The 21,270-nt window shown below is 40.6% G+C and overlaps 1 protein-coding gene across 6 annotated transcripts in view; it reads left to right on the forward strand.

Moving 5' to 3' along the window:
- The first annotated feature begins 6,990 nt into the window (after positions 1-6,990).
- The window catches only part of cep112 (centrosomal protein 112), a 546,977-nt gene continuing 532,697 nt past the window's right edge, over positions 6,991-21,270 (forward strand). For all 6 annotated transcript variants that reach the window (XM_072242065.1, XM_072242069.1, XM_072242070.1 and 3 more), the window contains exon 1: positions 6,991-7,201. The gene's annotated coding sequence lies outside the window, so the exon portion shown is untranslated. The remainder of the gene's footprint in view (positions 7,202-21,270) is intronic.

The following is a 21,270-nucleotide window of genomic DNA, read 5'->3' on the forward strand; positions in this document are numbered from 1 at the left end:
TTCCTATTCACTTTGCCTTTAATCCTGACAGGAACATACAAGCTCTGCACTCTCAAAATTTCTCCTTTGAAGGCTTCCCACTTACCAATCATATCCTTGCCAGAGAACAACCTGTCCCAATCCATGCTTTTTAGATCCTTTCTCATTTCTTCAAATTTGGCCTTCTTCCAGTTTAGAACCTCAACCCTAGGGCCAGATCTATCTTTATCCATGATCAAGTTGAAACTAATGGTGTTATGATCACTGGAACCAAAGTGCTCCCCTACACACACCTCTGTCACTTATCCTAACTCGTTTCCTAATAGGAGATCTAATATTGCATCCTCTCTAGTTGGTACCTCTATATGTTGATTTAGAAAACTTTCCTGAACACATTTTACAAACTCTAACCCATCTGGCCCCGAACAGCATGGGAGTCCCAATCAATATGTGGAAAATTAAAATACCCTACCACCACGACTTTATGTTTCCTGCAGTTGCCTGCTATCTCTCTGCAGATTTGCTCCTCCAATCCTCGCTGACTATTAGGTGGTCTATAATACAACCCCACTAATGTGGCCATACCTTTCGTGTTTCAGCTCCACCCATAAGGACTCAGTAGACAAGCCCTCTAATCTGTCCTGCCTGAGCACTGCTGTAACATTTTCCCTGACAAACAATGCTCCCCCCCCCCCCCACCTTTCATTCCACTGCCTCTATCACATCTGAAACATCAGAACCCTGGAATATTAAGCTGCCAGTCCTGCCCCTCCTGTAGCCAAGTTTCACTAACTGCTATAATGTCATAATTCCACGTGTCAATCCACGCCCTCAACACGTCTGCCTTCCCTGCAATACTCCTAGCATTGAAATATATACACTTCAGAAGATTTTTACCACCACTCACAACCTTTCTATTTGCGGCTTTGCTTGAACTTTTAACATCATTTATTTTCACCCCAGTCCCACTGTCAGCTCTGGCGCTCTGGTTCCCATCCCCCTGCAAATCTAGTTTAAAGCCTCCCCAATAGCACTAACAAACCTCCCTGAAAGGATATTGGTCCCCTTGTAGTTCAAGTGTAACCCGTCTCTCTTGTACAGGTCCCACCTGCCCCAGAAGAGGTACCAATGATCCTGAAATCTGAAACCCTGCCCCCTACACCAGTTCCTCAGCCACTTGTTCATCCTCCAGAGCATCCTATTCTTACCCTCACTGGCATGTGGCACAGGTAGCAATCCTGAGATTACCACCCTCGAGGTCCTGCTTTTCAACTTCCTACCAAGCTCTCTATACTCACTCTCCAGGACCTCCTCACTCTTCCTTGCTATGTCATTGGTACCAATGTGCACCACGACAACTGGCTGATCACCCTCCCACTTCAGAATGTCATGCAAGCGATCAGACACATCCTTGACCCTGGCACCCGGGAGGCAACAAACTATCCTGGATTCTCTGTCACGATCACAGAACCTCCTATCTGTATCCTTAACTATCAAGTCCCCTATCACTACTGCTCTCCTGTTTTTCCATCCTCCCTTCTGCACTGCAGAACCAGACTCAGTGCCAGAGACTTGGCTGCTGCAGCTTGTCCTAGGTAAGTTATCCCCCCCAACAGTATCCAATGCAGTATACTTGTTGTTGAGGGGAATGGCCACAGGGGAACCCTGCTCTGCCTGCCCTTTCCCCTTCCCTTGCCTGCCAGTGACCCAATTTCCTGTGCTCTGCTCCTTTGGCGTAACTACCTCCCTGTAGCTACTATCTATAATCTCCTCATTCTCCCGAATGATCCGGAGGTCATCCAGCTCCTGCTCCAGTTCCCTAATGTGGTTTGTTAGGAGCTGCAGCTGGATGCACTTCTTGCAGGTGTCGTTGTCAGGGACAACGGAGGGCTCCCTGACTTCCCACATCCTGCAAGAGGAGCATTCCAACATCCTGCCTGGCATTCTCTCTACTCTAAACAAACTGGGCAAAAAACTTACCAGAACCTACCCTGGCCTCTGCCTGTTCTCGCCGAAGCCTGTTGAGCCAAAGCCGTCCCACTTTGCTCCCTCTCACTCCGCTGCCCGCTGTATATGGCGGCCTGTTTTTAAATCTTGGCGCGCTATGTCACGCGTCTGCGCAGTGCAGACCCTTCTCCCCGAGCAGTGTTTATATAAAAAAAAAGACTTTGTACCCGATTTCTTCACTCCCATCTTCTCAGCTGCTTGCTTCGACTGAAACAAGAACTGTTGAAAATTCCTCTTTTTAAACCTTAAAAAATAAATAGTTCCTTTGCACTATTTATTTATTTTGCAATTTATATAATTTTATGTCTTTGCACTCTACTGCTACCACAAAGCAACAAATTTTACAACATTTTAAGTCAGGCATAATGAACCTGATATTAATTCTGAAGACTTGAAAATTACAATTTAAAAATTGAGACATAGGCAGGTTCCAAACCAACGTAAGTTATCATTTAGAGATTTGATGGTTGAACATAACATGAGGTAAGATATGGACAGAAGGTTATTTCATCATCATCATTATCAGGTGCCATGCCCAGTTTGAGCTTTGACTGCCATGGCCCACACATTCCTGTTTTGGGTCAAGTGGTTCAATTCATTGGTATTCATTTCCAGTTCTCTGGCTGCTGTCTCCATCATCATTGGTCTTTGTCTTCCTCTTGCTTTCTTCCCTTCAATCTTTCTCATAATTACTGTGCATTCTAACTCCTCTTTCTTAATCAAATGTCCAATAAAGTTATGTTGCCTTTTCATGATGTTTTTGTGTTTGCTCTGTTCATGACATCTTCATTAGATATTTGTTTCATCTATGATATTAGACCATAAGACCATAAGACAAAGGAGCAAAAGTCGGCCATTCAGCCCATTGAGTCTGCTCCACCATTTTATCATGAGTGGATCCATTCTCCCATTTAGTCCCACTCCCCTGCCTTCTCACCATAACCTTTGATGCCTTTGCATCCTCCTCAAAAACCAGGTTATTTAATGAACTTAAATTTGTAGTGCATGAAAAAAGGGAGAGGGATCTGCAATTTATCGGAAAAATTAAGTTTAGAGGTAACAAAGAAATGGGAATAGCTCATCAAATGTCATTGCATGTCTATCTTCCACAATGGAACTGATTGATACTGGATTGATTCAAACCTAAGGTGCAGATCTTTCTGCAGAATACAATTGCCATAATGGATCGTGATCCCAGAGTTAAAATCAGGGAATGACATAGTGTATGTATGTTCTTTGGCCTTTATGCTACTTTGACTCTTTGAAAGCTCTATTTCATTCCCATTCCTCTGCTCTCTTCTCCATTACCTAAAACAATAATCCCATCTTTACGTAGCTCCATCCTATATCAGGTCATTCGGTCCTTCTTGTATAGTATTTATTCTTTTAATTTTTGCAAGAACACTTGCTATATTTTGATGTTTCCAATCAGCCACCAAATGCAAAAGTTGTCCAGCTCTTCATGTAGTAATAGAAACAAGGCCCAAAGGCCATTTTCATATATTGATTATGTAGCCCCCCTGGCCAACCTCAGGGTTGCTCGGCCCGCTGTAGTCTAGGGAAACAGCCCTCGGCCCCAGCAAACTGGGTAATTAGTTTGTGTGGATGCTGTGTGATGTACCCCACCCCGCCCAAATAACAGACAATACACCAGATACGATTAAATGATTTACAGTTTATAAATATTACTGGAACTATATAATTAATAGAGAATAAAATATAAAAGGAAAATCAAAGGCGTCACATTTATCAAAGTTCAATCTCTTCGTGCACAAACAGTTGGAGCTCAGGACTCTTCTTCTTCACCCTGCGACCCCTTGGACCACCTTGACCAGCCGCCTGGGACCAACAACGGTGGTTGACCAGACGCTCCACATGAGTCTGTCTCCGTCTGCCCTCCTTGCCAAATGCCCCGCTCGGGGTCCAACCCCGTTAGCGGACTCACAGCACCTGCTCCATCCTCTGTCTCTCTCTCTCCCGCCTTCTACCTCAAAACCCTGCGCATACAAATCTTTTAGATACACCAAAGTCATAACAACTATCCCAATTGGTTCATTCGTCCTCATATCAATAGATAATACAAAACAAACTGCTAGTGGGAAGGACTTTCTCAGCGTTTAACATAACAAAGAATCATTCCCAAGTATAACATAACAAAGAAGCCATTTTAATTAGCCTACACAGTGACATAAAAGACGAAACCCCCTTACAATTATAAATTAAGGCTCAAGAAAAGAAAGACAGATTTTCTTTAAGTATTGAGCAAGAAATCAACACTTCATCCTTTATATTTGGGAATGAATACACTTCATCAATCCAAAAGATTTTCTGTACTAAAACAATTTCCATGCTACCTTTAATAACTTGAAGGAAAATATGCAGGTTTTCTAAGTAAACCTGCTGTGGGCTGAAGCTCATGAACAGAACTAAACAAAGCCTTGCAAACAATGAGAATATTTTTGTTGTATTTGAATCCACGATTCCACTTGTATCTATGCAATCCCTCATAATAAATCTTACTGAGGAACAGAAATTATAAAATTGTGGGACATAGGTGTGATTGTAACTGGCCATTGTGAATAAGATTAAATGTGCCCATAGTAATCATCAGTTGTAATCAACTTTACTCATTTGGTTAAAATGTGTTTTTTTTATCTTAAACATTTTGAAAGTTATTTTTTATTGAATTAAGTCTTACATTAAGACTTAATATAATTAACTCCTGCCCCTGCAAGGACTTTGCCCCACAGCAATTTGCTTATCACCACAATAGGTCTACAGCAGACATGATCTCACTGACTCTCCACACAGCCTTGAATCATTTGAACCATACAAATACTTATGTCAGGATGCAGATTATTGACTCCAGCTCAGTATTTGATACCGCCATTCCTACAATTTTGATCAAAAAGCTCCAGAACCTGGGCCCTTGTAACTCTCTCTGCAACTGGATCCTCTACTTTCTAACCGGAATACCACAGTTGGTGCGGAATTTGGAAATAACATCTCCACCTCGCTGATAATCAATACCGGAGCACCTTAGGGATGTGTGCTTCGCCCGCTGCTCTACCCTCTCTACACCCATGACTTCATGTGGCTAGGTACAGCTCAAATGCCATCTATAAATTTGCTGACGATACAAACATTGTTGGCAGAATCTCAGATGTTGATGAGAGGGCCTACAGGAGGAAGATATACCAGCTAGTTGAGTCGTGTCGCAGCAACAACCTTGCACTCAAAGTCAGTAACACCAAAGAACTGATTGTGGACTTCAGAAAGGGTGAGACAAGGGAACACACACCAGTTTTCATAAAGGGATTAAAAGTGGAGAGAAGAGCAAATTCAAGTTCCTGGGTGTCAATTTCTCTGAGGACCTAACCTGGACCCAGTATATCGATGCAGCTATAAACAAGGCAAGACAGTGGCTATATTTCATTAGGAGTTTGGGAGATTTGGTATATTAACAAAAACGCTTGTAAATTTCTACAGATGTACCACGGAGAGCATTTTAACTGACTGCATCATCGCCTGTTTTGGGGCTACTGCATAGGAGGAAGATATGAAGTAAACTGCAGAGAGTTGTAAAATTAGTCAGCTCCGTCTTGGGTACTAGACTCCGTAGTATCTAAGACATCTTCAAAGAGCAGTGCTTCAGAGAGGTGGCACCCACATTAAGGACCACCCAGCCCCCCACCACCCAGTGCATGATCTCTTCTCATTGCTATCATCAGGAAGGATGTACAGAAGCCGAAAGGCACACACTTAATGATTCAGGAACAGCTTTTTCCCTTCTGTCATCTAATTTCTGAATGGATATTGAACCTATGAGCATTACCTCACTACTTTCTTATTTCCTATTTTTCCACTACTTACTTAATTTAGCTATTAAATATATATATACACACTGTAATTCAGTTTTCTTTTTCTCTATTGTTGTGTATTGTGTTGTGCTGCTTCTGCAAAGTTAACAAATTACATGGCGTATGTCAGTGATATTAAACCTGATTCTGAGGCTTAAGAAATGCAGCAACTATCAAACAAAAATACAGGTATCCAGGAGATCTTCACCCCTCCTGCACCTTGCATGCTTATGTCTGCAACTGGCTGTAGTTGGCAGCGCATGTCACACCTGCCACTCTCCAAGGAAGCAGGGATAACAGGACCCATGCATTTTATCATTCAGAAGTACTTAGAGCCTTGGTAATTTTTGTGAAATACAAGCTGCAGGACAAATACGGAAAGTAAGGTTTTTTTTTTGCCTGAGATTTACAAAAGAAATCAGTAAGAGAAAAAAGTTGGGAGGGAAAGCCATTACATAAGAGCAGCCCCACACTTGCAGAGGAATCGTAGAATTTGTGATTATTAGAAGTTGCAAGAGGCAACTGTAACTATCAGGAATAAGGAGAGACAAGTACAGAAGACCAACAAGCACATGTCAAGAAAGCCTTTGAAAGAGTTTGTTCTATTAATAATAAAATTATGTAAAAATAATAAAGTTGCTAAACTAATAAATTGTTGAGGCCTCAACCCATGTATTGTCTATTCTGGGCACAATACTTTAGGAAAGATCTGTCACCTTTAGAAAGTATTTTCATGAAACTATGAACTCCCTTGCATCTTTAGCAGAATGTAAAAGACCCAATGTGAATATTTTGGAGAAAGAAGCAGGAGTTGATTATGGCAAGATCTTCGTGAACCTCTTCTTGCACCATTTATATATTTCATAATTGATTTTTATAACTTTGTGACAAAATAACAAATTCACGTCAGATGTCAGTGATAATAAATCAGGTTCTGAGGGGTCATTTTGTTTTACTCGCCTAAACTAATTAAACTCGCATAGAATTTCTCACCTTTATGAAGCGTGTCCCTATATTTTTATGTTCGTACATTACTTCACTGGTTGGCCCATCCTTCGACGCTCTCGCCTAAACCAAGGGATTAGCGGCGAGTCGCCCGTCTCCATGACGACCCGGGCGGCGGTTTGTGGAAGTGCATCATCAAGTGGCGACGGCGGCGCGAGCGGGCCGGAGTTTGAACGTTGGCGCCGGCTCAGATCGGTCGTTTTGGACTCGAGCTGTCGCCGTGGGCACGCAGGGGCGGCAGTGCCTTCTTACCCCGGCGGCGGGGGAGCCGCCAGCCCCGCCGCTCCGTCCCTGTTCGCCTCGGCGAATGTTACCGGCTCCTCGAGCCACCTGAGGCCTTCGGTCTGCGGGTAGGTGGAAATCGGACAGTCGAGTGGCGATCAATTGCCCACTTGTTCGTAGTCGAGTTAGAATGAGATAAGGCGCATTTCTGGGGAAATGACAGCGAAATTAAGCAAGTAGTTTGTGACTGTCTTCACAGAAAACCTGAACGTATTAGGAAAATAATAGGTCGATGAAGGAGCATCTCAAAGAAATAAGGATTTGTTTTAAAGTAGCATTGTAGATAGCAATTAATGGAACTGAGTTAAATACCCAAGACCCGATCAACCTCGTTTTAGGATTTTGAAGGGGATAACTGTGAAGATACTCCAACAAGCTTTGTACTTTTGCAAGATGAATAAGAAATTGTTAATCTGTGGCGCCTACATTTCTAAACCAAGTAAACTCTATCCTCAACACAAGGGATTCTCTAGATGCTGGAAATTCAGAGGAACACACTCAAAATGCTGGAGGATCCCAGAAATTCAGGCAGCATCTAAGCAGGGAAATAAACAGTTGATGTTCCAGGCTGAGATCCTTCATCAGGACTGGAAAGGATGGAAAAAGAAGCCAGAATAAGAAGATGGTGGGTGAGGGAGGAGTATAAACTGGAAGATGATAGGTGAGACCAGATGAGGGGGAGGGAGATGAAATAAGAAACTGGGTAGGATGTGGAAGTGGTAGAGGGCTGAAGAAGAAATCTGACAGTGGACCATGGGAGAAAGGGAAGGAGGAAGTGAACCAGAGGGAGGCGATGAGCAGGTGAGAAGAGAAGGGGTGAGAGTGGAACCAGAATAGGGAATGGAAATAAAGAGAGAACGGGGACGAGGGAGAAATTACTGGAAGTTACAAAAATCAAAGTTCATGCCATCAGGTTGGAGGCTATCCAGATGGAATACGAGGTGTTGCTCCCCCAAATTGAGAGTGTCCTCAAAGTGACAGACGTGAAGGATGGGATGTAGTTAAACTGAGTGACTGATACATATGAGATTATGGTCCTTGCATTCAACATCAGCAAGACATAGTGTCCTCTATCAAAGTATTGTATAGTTCTGCCCTCCTACATGCATTTATGGTGAGAACCTGGAAAACATAGACCATTTCTCATCATTCATCTCTCAGCCAAGTTGGATATTGATGTAAAAATTCACTGTTGTGTTCAGAATATCAGCACAGGCTTTTATCCTAAGAGGAAGAAGATTTTATTTTATGTAGAGATACTTTGGAGATTTAGAGGAAACCCACGTGGGCATGGGGAGAAGTACAAACTCCTTACAGACTGGTGGGAATTGAACCCGGGCCACTGGTGCTGTAATAGAGTTTTGCTAACCGCTGTGGTACTGTGCTACCCTGTTGAAGATGTTTGAAGGTTACATCAAACCCCACATGAAACCTCTATGGCAGCTGTGTAGTAGTAAATCCCATTTTCATGGATCTTTCTGATTCTGATTTATCTCTGCAAATTTTTCCCAGTTCACTGGAAGGATAAGTGAAGGATAGTATCACAAACATGAGAAAATCTGCAGATGCTGAAAATCTAAATCAACACACACAAAATGCTGGGGGAACTCAGCAGATCAGGTAGCATCTGTGGAAAAATGCAAACAGTCTATGTTTCAGGCCAAGACCCTTCTTCAGGACTGAAAGGGAAGGGGCAAAATGCCTGAATTAAAAGTATCAGATATGTGAATGATGTGGCTTGCCTATCTGAGGCAAATGAAAGGCTTGGTACTGACGATGTTGGCTGTCTTCTCCCAGCCTCCATCTCCAGCACTGAATTTCATTCATTTGATTCAGTAGGCAGGCCACATCATTCACATATTGGACACTAGATACCCTAACACTGACTCCTTATTCTCAGCTTTGACATAGAAAAACGTTAGCTGTATGCAGAAACAGGAAGTGATTCAAGGACTTTCTCAAAATTTGATGCATTATCCCCTCTGATTTTTGAGAATTCCTGCCTCCTGAGTACTCAATATGAGAAAAGCGGTTGGGATGGTACTGAGAACATGAATGCACAATTCTGGAGCATGAGAAGTATAAGCAAACAGTCCATCCTGTCACGTACTTCTTGCCCCACCTGTAGAACAGACTATGATTCCACATTGCCTTGTCAGTAAAAACACAATGAACCAAGAGGAAGCAAGTAATCCTTGATCTCGAGGGACTTCCTGTGAAGGAAGAGGATACACTGTTCGTCATCTCCAAAATTCCATAGATTTTAAAGTGGCTCCTGCAGATCAGAAGGTTGTAAATGTAACTGAGATGGGAAAGAAAGAGCATTTGCCTATTAGCTGGACATAAGCAGTAGGGAACATCTTGGAATCAATTAAAGGAGTGAAGGAGATGAGAGGAGATTGATAGAGTGTACAAAGTTATGAGGAGCATAGAAAGGGTAAATGCAAGGAGGCTTTTTCCACAGATGTTGTGTGGGACTAGAAATAGAGGTCATAGATTAAAGGTGAAATATTTAAGGGGAACCTGAGGGGGAACTTCTTCACTCAGAGGGTGGTATGAGTGTGGAACAAACTGCCAGTGGTAGTGGTGTATGTGGATTCTGGTATAACATTTAAGAGACATTTGGATATGTACGTAGTTGGGAGGGCTACAGTCCAGTTATGGGTTGATGGGACTATGCAGAATTTCAGTTCGGCATGGACTAATTGGCCAAAGGGCCTGTTTCTGTGCCATAGGACTCTAACTCTATTTGGTAACTGTTAACTTAAAGAATAATAAGAATGGACAGAATCAACATGACTCTATGAAAGGGAAATGATATTTGACAGATATGTTGGTTCTTGATGTTGGTCAATGAGTCAACAGGTAAATCCAAGAAAAAAACTGGTCATTTTCTGGTTATTGGGCTGTGACCAGCAGAGTGCTGCTGATATTGGCACTGCCGGCCCCAGGTGTCACAAACGTTGAAAGTAGTTGATAATTTTTTTTTCTAGATTAATATTTGCAATGCTTGGGTTGCTTAGGGTAAGTTTGCAGAGGCTAAAGGCTTCTACCTGTTGGAATTCAGAAGAAAGGGAAGAGTATTTGTTTGACGCATACAACATTTGATGCATCTTCATAAGTAGATGTGTGTGGTGGGGGTTGCTAGGATGTTTCTTCTTGCAGGATAATAGGTATTACTAATTTAAAAATGAGGGATAGCACATTTTAGGTAGATAAGATTTAACTTTTAGATCGTAATACCAGAGAGATAGGAGCAGAATTAGGCGATTCAGCCTGTTGAGTACGCATCACCATTTCATCATGGTTTATCATCACTCACATCAGTATGTTGTGGAATATGTGTGTGTGTGTGTGTGTGTGTGTATATATGTATGCATATATGTATACGTATATGCCTAAGGCTTTTTCACAGTACTGTATATGCCCTCTCTTTTGCTTTTATGTTGTTTTTGACTTCCCTTGTCAGCCATGGATGCATCTTCCTGCCTTTAGAATACTTTTTATCCTGTGCTTTCCAGGTTTCTCCGAGAAACTCTAGCCATTGCTATTCTGTTGTCAACCCTGCAAGTGCTCCCTTCCAATCAATTTTGGCCAGTTCCTCTCATGCCCCTGTAATTCCCTTTACTCCATTGTAATAGTGATGCATCTGACTTTAGCTTATTCCTCACAAGTCTAAACCTAAGGGTTCCTTTACCTTAAGCTTCCTATTCAAATCTGGTTCATTGCACATCACCCAATCCAGAATGGCCTTTGCCCTAGTAGGCCGAACCACAAGCTGCTCTAAAACAGTATCTTGTATCCATTTTACAAACTCTATCTCTTAGGATCTAGAACCAACCTAATTTTCTCAATCTACTTGCGTATTGAAATCCCCCCACTATCATAACATCAGAATCAGGTGTATTATCACTGGCATGTGACGTGAAATTTGTTAATTTAGCAGCAGTTCAATGCAATACATAATATAGAAGAGAAAAAAAACTAAACTAAAATAATAAATAAATCAATTACAATATACATATATTGAATAGACTTTTAAAAAACGTGCAAAAAACAGAAATACTATATCTTAAAAAAAATGAGGTAGTGTCCAAGGATTCGATGTCCATTTAGGAATCAGATGGCAGAGGGGAAGAAGCTGTTCCTGAATCACTTGAGTGTGTGCCTTCAGGCTTCTGTACCTCCTACCTGATGGTAACAGTGAGAAAAGGGCATGCCCTTGGTGCAGAAGGTCCTTAATAATAGACGCTGCCTTTCTGAGACACCACTCCCTAAAGGTGTCCTGGCTTGTACCCAAGATGGAGCTGACGAGATTTACAACCCTCTGCAGCTTCTTTCGACCTGTGCAGTAGCCCCTCCCCCCCCTCCCGCATATCGGAAGGTGTTGAATTGTGGGTGGAGCTAAGGAAGTGCAAGGGTAGAAAGGCTCTGATGGCAGTGATATACAGACTCCCAAATGATAGTAAAAATGTGCTCTACAAATTACAATGGGAGATGGAAAATGCATGTCAAAAGGGCAAAGTTATGATTGTCATGGGACAATTTAGACAATCTATACTAGACAGGTATATGGAAGAATTTAAGGTGGAGGGTTATATGGGAAGCAGGGTTTAAGGGTCGGCACAACATTGTGGGCTGAAGGGCCTGTACTGTGCTGTACTGTTCTATGTTCTATGAGAATTTTAAAGATGCAGGTAAATTTGGAAAACCAGGTTGGTCCTGGATCCCAAGAGGAGGAATTTCTAGAATGCCTTCGAGATGGCTTTATTGAGCAGCTTGTGGTTGAACCCAGTAGAGGATCAGATATTCTGGACTGGCTGTTGTGCAATGAACCGGAATTGAGAAGAAAGCTTAAGGTAAAGGAACCCTTAGAGGGTAATGATCATATATGATAGAATTCAACATGCAATTTGAGAGGAGAAGCTAAAATCAGATATATCAGTATAGTGGATTAAAGGGAATTACACAGAGGCATGAGAGAAACGCTGTCCAAAAGTGATTGGATAGGAACACTAGCAGGGATGATGGCAGAGCAGCAATGGCTGGAATTTCTGGGAAAAATTTATAATAAAAAAAAATATATATATGTGAGGGGACATGTAATAGAGCAAAAATTAGTGGGAAGTTAGAAGATTGGAAGCTTTTATAAACCAGCAGAAAGCAACTAAAAAAGTAATAAAGAAGGAAAAGATGGAAAAAGAAAATAAACTAGCCAATAATATTAGAGAGGATACCAAAAGTTTCTTCAGAGATATATATAAAGTGTGAAGGAGAGGCATGTGTAACCAACTTAACCAATTTCCCCCTGGGATCAATAAAGTATGACTATGACTCGATGTTGGGTCGCTGGAAAATGATGCTGGAGAGGTAGTAATTGGGGACAAGGAAAGAGGAGACGAACTGAATAAGTATTTTACATCAGTCTTCACTGTGGAAGACAGTAGCAGTATGTTGGAAGTTTGAGACGAGCGGGGGCAGTAGTGTATGAAGTTACCATGACTAGGAAGAAGGTTGTTGGGGAACTGAGAGGTCTAAAGGTAGATAAGTCACCTGAACCAGATGGTATACGTCCCAGGGTTCTGAAAGAGATGGCTGAAGAAATTGTGAAGGCATTCATAATGATCTTTCAAGTATCACTAGATTCTGGAATGATTCTGGAGGACTGGAAAACTGTAAATGTCACTCTACTCTTCAAGAAGGGAGAGAGGCAGAAGAAAAAATTATAGGCCAATTAGTCTGACCTCAGTGGTTGGGAAGATGTTGGAGTCAATTGTTAAGGATGTGGTTTCGGTGTAGATCTGCCTCTCTACCAGAGGACTTTAGGTTCAGACCCAGGGAATAATTGTCAAAAACAATTTACTTAAAATTACATCCTTTTTATTAGCAAGCTTGTGTTGCTCGGTAGAACTTCAGAGCTCGGGAAAATCTGCAAATCAAGTGAGCACCCGAGTACTATCAGGAGCTGCTGCTATACATCCATTATCACATACATACTTTGATAAGGGTACACAGTGCAGCTTTCTCATGCAACGAATACTTTTTGTTCATGCATTATTCTCACAGCACGACTTTTCAAGCTGCCAATAAGTCAGTTAGGTTTTAGCCCTTTTCATTCTGCATATAATTCCTCATCGGGATAGTTGGAAGCATGTGATAAAATAGGCTATAGTCAGCATAGTTCCTTTTAGGGAAAACCTTACCTGACAAATCTGTTGGCTTTCTTTGAAGAAATAACAAGCGGTATAGACAAAGGAGAATTGGCGGATGTTGTGTACTTGGATTTTCAGAAGGCCTTTGACAAGGTGCCACACATGAGGCTTTGTGGCAATTTAAGAGCCCATGGTATTACAGGTAAGATATTAGCAAGGATAGAGCATTGGGTGACTGACAGGGGCAAAGAGTGGTAATAAAGGGAGCTTTTTCTGGTTGGCTACCATTGACATGTTTTTCCACAGGGGTCTGTGTTGGGACCACTTTTTACGTTATAGGTCAATGATTTGGATGATGGAATTGATTTTTTTTGGCCAAATTTGCAGACAATACGAAGATAGGTGAAGGGGCAGGTAGTTTTTAGGAAATAGAGAGGCTGAAGAAGGACTTGGATTAGGAGAACGGGCAAAGAAGTGGTAGATGGAATACAGTGCTGGGAAGTATATGGCCATGCACTTTGGTGGAAGAAATAAAAGCACAGACTACTTTCTAAAGTGAGAGAAAATTCAAAAATCAGATGTGCAAAGGGACAAGGGAGTCCTTGTGCAGGATTCCCTAAAGGTTAATTTGCAAGTTGAGTTGGTGGAGAGGAAAGCATCTGCAGAATTCCTGTTGAAAGCAAATTCAATGCTAGCATTCATTTCGAGAGGACTAAAATACAAAAGCAATGTTGAGGCTGTATAAGGTACTGATAAGGTCTCATTTGGAGTATTGTGAGCAGTTTTGGGCCCCTGATCTAAGAAAGGACGTACTGACATTAGAGAGGTTTCAAACAAGGTCTACAAAAATAATTCTGGGATTGAAAGCTTTGTCATATGAGGAACGTTTGTTGGCTCTGGGCATCTACTCACAGGGTTTCAGACGAATGAAGGGTGACCTCCTTCAAATCTAGTGAATGTTGAAAAGCCTCATTAGAGTGGATGCGGAGAGGATGTTTCCTATGGTGGGGAAGTCTAAGACCAGAGGACACAGCCTCAGAATAAAGTGGTGTTCTTTTAAAACGGAGATAAGGATAAATTTCTTCAGCCAGATTATGGCGAATCTCTGGAATTTGTTGCCACAGGCGGCTGTGGAGGCTAAGTTATTCGTCATATTTAAGGTAGAATTGATAGATCATTGATTAGTCAGGACACAAAGGGATATAGGGGTGGGGTGGGGGAGAAGGCAGGAGATTGGGGGTGAAAGGGAAAATGAATCAGCCACGATGAAATGGCAGAAAATAATTGATGGACCAAATGGCCTAATTCTGCTGCTATATTGTATGGTTTTGCGGTTTTTTTGTTTCATTGACTTGGTATCTTAAATATAAGGTTTTCTAATTTTTAGGTATTGAAAGAATTGCAGTATTAGGAATTGATGCAGGAATTGATATCGAGATAAAGAACAGACTTGATACTATTGAATGGTGGGGGAGACTCACTCCTGTTTCTTACGTACATAATTATTGGCTTAAGTTTATTTTATTAGGAATATACTATAACGTCGTCTTGATTTTTATTTTGCTAGTTATTGTAATCTATCCTATTGTAAATAGTGCACCAATTTTTGTTGATTAAGTAATGTTTATGTCAGTGTTCATTGATTAGTCAAGTGAGATGGCAGTATGCAGTCACAAAAGCCTTTTCTTTCTTTTGCATTTGGACTTTGTAGATTTCTATGCTGGCCTAGAATGCTTAACTGTTCTAAAAATATGTGTTTCTGTTGATGATGTGATACAGAACAAACATTGTATTGCCATATCCCCCTGAAGATTGCTCCATAGGGGGAAAAAAGCAGCACTGTAACTACATGTTTTCTTCTAATTATTCAGTATCTATAAATAATTAAACTAATTTTTCTATAAATATGCATTGTAACAAAAAGATGTGCGTTCTCACGGTATTTTTATCCAGTTGGTGGGTCTATTGTAACGACATTCATGACTTTGATGCCCGCTTGTTTACTCAGTAAATACGGAATACTCCGAAAATCTGATCAGTCTGTGAAGCAATGTGAAAGTACGCAGCGAAGAATGTAATTAGAGAGCATATACTTGGAAAGCAGACTTTATGCATGTCCCTTACTCCAACCTCTGCTGCAGTTTGGAGTTTGAAGAAAGAATCCTTTAATTTATTTTCCATTTATCTGATACCTAAAGCTCCAACTGTCAGCTTTGAAATTTATAAGATCCTGATCTGTTCAACAATGTAAGTCTTTGGATTTAGATCATAAGACATAGGAGCAGAATTAGGCCATTCAGCTCATTGTATCTGCTCCGCCATTCCATCATGATTTATTATCCCTTTGAACTCTGTTTTCCTGCCTTTTGCCTATATCCTTTGATGCCTGTACTAATCAAGAACCTATCAACTTTTATTTTAAATATAACCAATGACTTGGCCTCTACAGATGTCTGTGGCAATGAATTCCACAGATTCACCACATTCTGGCTAATGACATTCCTCCTCAGCTCTTTGATTTACTATATTGATACTGACCATAGTTCTTACCAGGATTGGAAGGTAAGTACCACACCTAGCTATGAAATGATAAAGATTAGCTTTTATTTGTCACGTGTACATCAAAACATTGAAACATACAGTGAAAGTGTTGTTTTGCATCAACAACCAATGCAGTCTGAGATGTTCTGCAGGCAGCCTGCAAATGTTGTCACACTCCTGGCACCAACATAGCATGCCCACAACTTACTGATCCTAACCCATAAATCTTTAGAACATGGGAGGAAACTGGAGTCACCAGAGGAAACCCATGCAGTCACGGTGAGAATGTAGAAACTCCTTATAGACAGCAGTGGGAATTGAACCCTGATCTTACAGCTAGCACTGTGAAGCATTACGTTAACTGCTATTCTGCCATGTCGTCCTCTCCACTAGGAGTTATATACCGGGAATGAGTATTCCTGGTAAAGACTACTTATTGTTGATTCTTTCAAGAATTAAGTTAATATCAAAAAAACTTTTTTTGTTGTGGTCGGTGTATGCTGAACTGTGGGATTATTTGAATCTTTTCTGTTTTCTCTGACACTACTTGGCAATGTGATATCATCCCATTGAGTGCATGTAGTATTTTGATTCAGTGTTGTCCCATGGAAATTTTTTTTCCCCTTTTTGATTGAGGTTTCATTAGCCAGCCCTTCTTCTGATAAGGGAATCTTATACCATAGCTCCAATTTCCGACCCAGTCCTAATATTTGTTGATTCCTTTAGAATCCAGGAGGGTTGAATTCCGTCTGACTCAGCTGTGAATTTCTCAGCAATTTAAGTTCAAGTTCAAATTTATTGTCATAGACCTATATGTACTGGCTATAAGTGCTACGAAAATGAGGCTTTTTGCAGCAACAGCATAATAGATTACAATTATTAGTTAACATAAACTTAAACTGTCATAAATTATACATAACTTACATAATTAAATAAATGTAAAATATTGTCCAAGGTAGTGTTGGTTTTTCAGGTCAGTTCAAGACCCTGATCGCAGTGGTGAAGTGAACCTTGAGGTCTGTGTCTTAAGGCTCCTGTACTTCCTGTTGATGGCAGAATTGAAAAGATGGCATGGCCTGGACTTTGGGGATCCTTGGTGATGATGGAAAAAATACACCCAAGTCCTGTGGCCTGGTTCATATGCAAAGAATGGCCACTTCCCTCACTATTAGTAGGGGAATTGAAGTTTAGACAACTGGACCCTACTACAAAACAGATTATGTGTTTCAGAGATTGATCATCTTAATTAAAATTAATGTTCCATAGAGTACTTCAGGAAATCTAGCATTAAAAGTTTTCTTCCACTTTCTGGGCTTACTGAAGTATTTGTTCTGGTAGTCAAAGGATCCCATTTTCTACTAAGAAGCATGTTTATTTTCCACTTTTGTTGGCATGCTTATGATCATTGACTCATCACACGTTGTACCCGGACCCTCTCATTTGTTGCAATGGCTAATTAATGTTCATTTTTTTAACTCTTTGCTTTCCAGAGTAACATTGTATATAACTAGGAGCACTAATTTTTTGGTATTGGTCTATTATTGTTACATAAACTGAGATACAGTGAAGCATCTTTATTTGCCTGCCATCTAGTCAGATCAAGCTGTACATTACTATGTAAAGGTAGTAAAAACAAAAACAGAATGCAGAATATAGTATTGGAACAACAGAGAGTGCAGTGCAGGTAAACAGATAAGGACATAGTGAGATGGATTGGGAGATTAAAAGTCCATTTTTAGTTTATGAGAGATCTGATATAGATCTCTTTTGGCTCTTGAACTAATGTATTTAGGTAGCAAATTTCAAAGTAAATTTATTACCAAAATGCACATGTCACCATATACTACCCTGAGACTGAGATACGAGTGAGGGATGAGGGTTGGAGGAATATGTTCTAATTGGAAGTAAAATGGCCAATAAGCATTATCTTAGTATGCTTTCCCAAATGCACAGTAGACGACTGAAGCTAAAGATAACCACTTCTGTTTCTAAAAAAAAATCCAAGTGGTTTATTGTCAGTTGAGCAAATTTCTGTTTCAGTTTTAGTGACTTACCAATCTGAAAGCAGCATCTGTACACTTAACAGCTTACTGAGGGTAAAAAAAGACTAGTTTGGGAATTCTAAATTATTTCACTTCCTTAACGAGCCCTTTACGGCTAATGATTTATAATGCTAAGAAATTTGAGGATTTTTTTTGTCAGGCAAATGATTACCAATGTGCAATGTGTGTTTATGTTACAGATTTAGTGTAACTTGCCACACGTGTAAGGAGCCCAGCTTTCAGCTGCTGAACTTGAGCATCTTAACAAAATATCTAGAAGGTTCAAAGTCATCCATGACATTTAAAAAAAAACTTTTTGATGTCCCAGTGGAATTCTTTTTCACAATGATAGCAAATTTAAAATGGTCTCTTGCATTCTAGAGTCAGATGACTCAGAATTTTTTGTACTGCTTCAGGATTGTTGTGTCCTTTGAACATTACTGCTTCTGTTTTCTTGGACTGCTAATCAAAAATTAAGATTCAGATATTCTGAAACTATTTCATCTGCCCCATTTTTGGTATTGGTTCCAGTTCCCACTTTGATCAGAAGCAAAGCTTGGTATCCTCTGTCAAGCTTCAAAAGGGTAGCCATCACACCGGTGCCCAAGATGAGCTGCCTCAACGACTATCGATCAGAAGTACTCACAACTACAGTAATGAAGTGCCTCGAGAGGTGGATTATGGGTAAGATTAATTCCTACCTGAGCAAGGACCTGTACCTGCTGCTGTTTGTTTACTGCCACAACAGGTCTGCAGTGGATGCAATGTCACTGGCTCTCCACTCTGCTTTGGAGCATCTAAACAGCAAAACATGTATCAGTCGGCTGTTTATTGATTACAGTTTGGCATTATCCCCATTGAGCTAATCACTAAGCTTTTAAACCTGGGCCTCTGTACGTCCTCTGCACTTCGACTTCCTCATCAGGAGACCACAGTCAGTACAGATTGGTGATAATATCTCCTCCTAGCTGACCCTCAACACAGGTGCACCTCAGGGATGCATAAATATCTCACTGCTCCACTCTTTCCATTCCATGACTGTGTGACTAAGCACAGCTAAAACACCATTTGTAAATGCACAGATGACCCCACTGCTGGTAAAATCTCAGGTGGCAATGAGGTGTATGGGAGTGAGAGGAAATGGCTGATTGAGAGGTGTTGCAACAACAATCCTGCACTCAACATCAGCAAGTCTAAGGAATTGATTGTAGATTTTAGAAAAGAGAAGTCAGTCGAATACACATCAGTCCTCACTGAAGGGTCAGTGGTGGAAAGATGAGCAGCTTCAAGTTTCTGGCGTCACCATCATCTTGGGCTGAACACATTAATGCAATCATGAGGAAGGCACAGCACTTCATTAGGAGTGTGAAGAAATTTGGTACATCACTAAAGACTAACAGATTTCTACAGATGTACTGTAAGAGCATTCTGATTGGTTGTATCACTGTCTGGTATTGAGGTTTAGGATTGAGATGTGTGGGATTGTAGGAAGTTTCAGAGAGATGTACACTCAGCCAGCTCCAAATGTTCACAACCTTCCTCACCGCTGAGGACATCTTCAAGAGTTGATGCCTCAAGAAGAAAGCATCCATTGTTAGGGTCACCATCTGGCACATACTTTCTTCTTGTTACAGCTGTTTGGGAGGAGGTAAGTAAGCCTGAAGACCCACAGTCAAAATTTCAGGAGTATCTTCTTCTTTGTCATCAGATTTTGAAACGTCCACAAACACTACTTTGTTGCTCCTCTTTTTCCAACAGATTCTGATTCTCAATTAGTTTATTATCATCTCTACTGAGGTACAATGAAAAACTTGTCTTTCATGCTGTCCATGCAGATCAAATCATTACAACAGTGAACTAAGGTCATGAATGTAGAGTTAAGTATTAAAGTATAGAGAAAGTGCATTTGCAAGTAGACAGTAAGGTGCAAGGTCACAACATGGTAGATTGTGACGTTAAGAGTGTGTTTTATCGTACAAGGGAACCTTTCATTAGTCTTACAACAGCGGTGTAGAAGCTGGCCTTGAGTCTACTGGTACATGCATTCAGGCTTTTTTATCTTCTGCCTGATGGAAAGCAGGAGAAGAGAAAATGTCCAGGGTGGGTGACGTCTTTGATTATGCTACCTGTTCCACTGAGGCAGCAAAAAAGTATAGAGTTGGAGATAGTTTCCATATGACCTGGTCTTATCACAACTGGTTGTTTTCAAAACAGACTGACCTCATGATTTTGTTTCTTTGTTTGTCATTTGCAGATATGACAATTTTAATTATCTGTCTAAAAGCTAGCCTCACATCTTGCATTCTCTGGGAAGTCCAATTCATCTAAAACCTGTTGTCTGTATCAAAATTTTAAATCATTCCTTGTTCTTTGGTTCATTGCCTTTTTAAAATTACTGTTCAGTACTTACGGATGCTTTTCTACATTAAAGAGTACGTTTTTTTTAAGAGCGTGTTCTATTTGGAGTTAATTTCAGTACGGTATTTATTTTGGATCACATGATCTGTAAAAGCACACAGATGTTTTTGGAACTGCTGCTGGAATTTAAAGCTAGAACAAAAATTATCAAATGTTGTCAAGATGCAAAGAATTGGTAGTACATCATTTCTGATTGATTGATGGTCCATTTCCTTGTATTGATATACATAAGATAGCAATTCAGCTGGAGCAAAAATGCGTTGCTATTTAAAGAGTACAGTTACTTTGAATAGCTGTCTTGTGTACACTAAAACTGCAGTACTGCTGCTCTCTGGTGGTGGAAACTGATCCTCTGTTTTAAAAGTTTCAGAGGTTTCAATACCATTAAAATGTGATGGGTCAGCTTTACATTAGTTTGCATATTTTATCTAACTTAATTAATTTCCTTTATTATTAATTTGGTAGTCTCTTGGCTCCTGCTCACAGTTAGATCTAATTAATAGAAAGCTATTTAGGATAATCAGAATCAGGTTTAATATCATTGGCATATGTTGTGAAATTTGTTGTTATGCGGTAGCAATACATTGCAAATATAATAATAGAAACTGCAAATTATTATGTCAGTAGATTCATAGATGACTTTTGAGTTGTGCCTAGCCAGCTATGATAGAACAATGGGCTAGGTATACATCTTTGAAGTGCACCATTGTTGATTATCAGTGAGGTGGAGATGTCATTTCTGATCCACACAGTCTGTGGTCTTCTGGTGAGGAAGTCAAGGATCCAGTCGCAGAAAAAGGTACAGAGGTGCAGGGTTTGGAGTTTTTTGATCAGAACTGTAGCAATGATTGTATTTAAACAGTGAGCTGTAGTCAGTTGACAGCAGCCTGATGTAAGTATTAGAAGTGTCCAGGTGATCCAAGGCCACATGAAGAGCCAATGAGATCACATATGCTGTATGCCTTTTGTGGCAATAGGCAAATT

The sequence above is a fragment of the Mobula birostris genome, chromosome 24 (assembly GCF_030028105.1).
Source record: "Mobula birostris isolate sMobBir1 chromosome 24, sMobBir1.hap1, whole genome shotgun sequence".
Lineage (NCBI taxonomy): Eukaryota > Metazoa > Chordata > Chondrichthyes > Myliobatiformes > Myliobatidae > Mobula > Mobula birostris.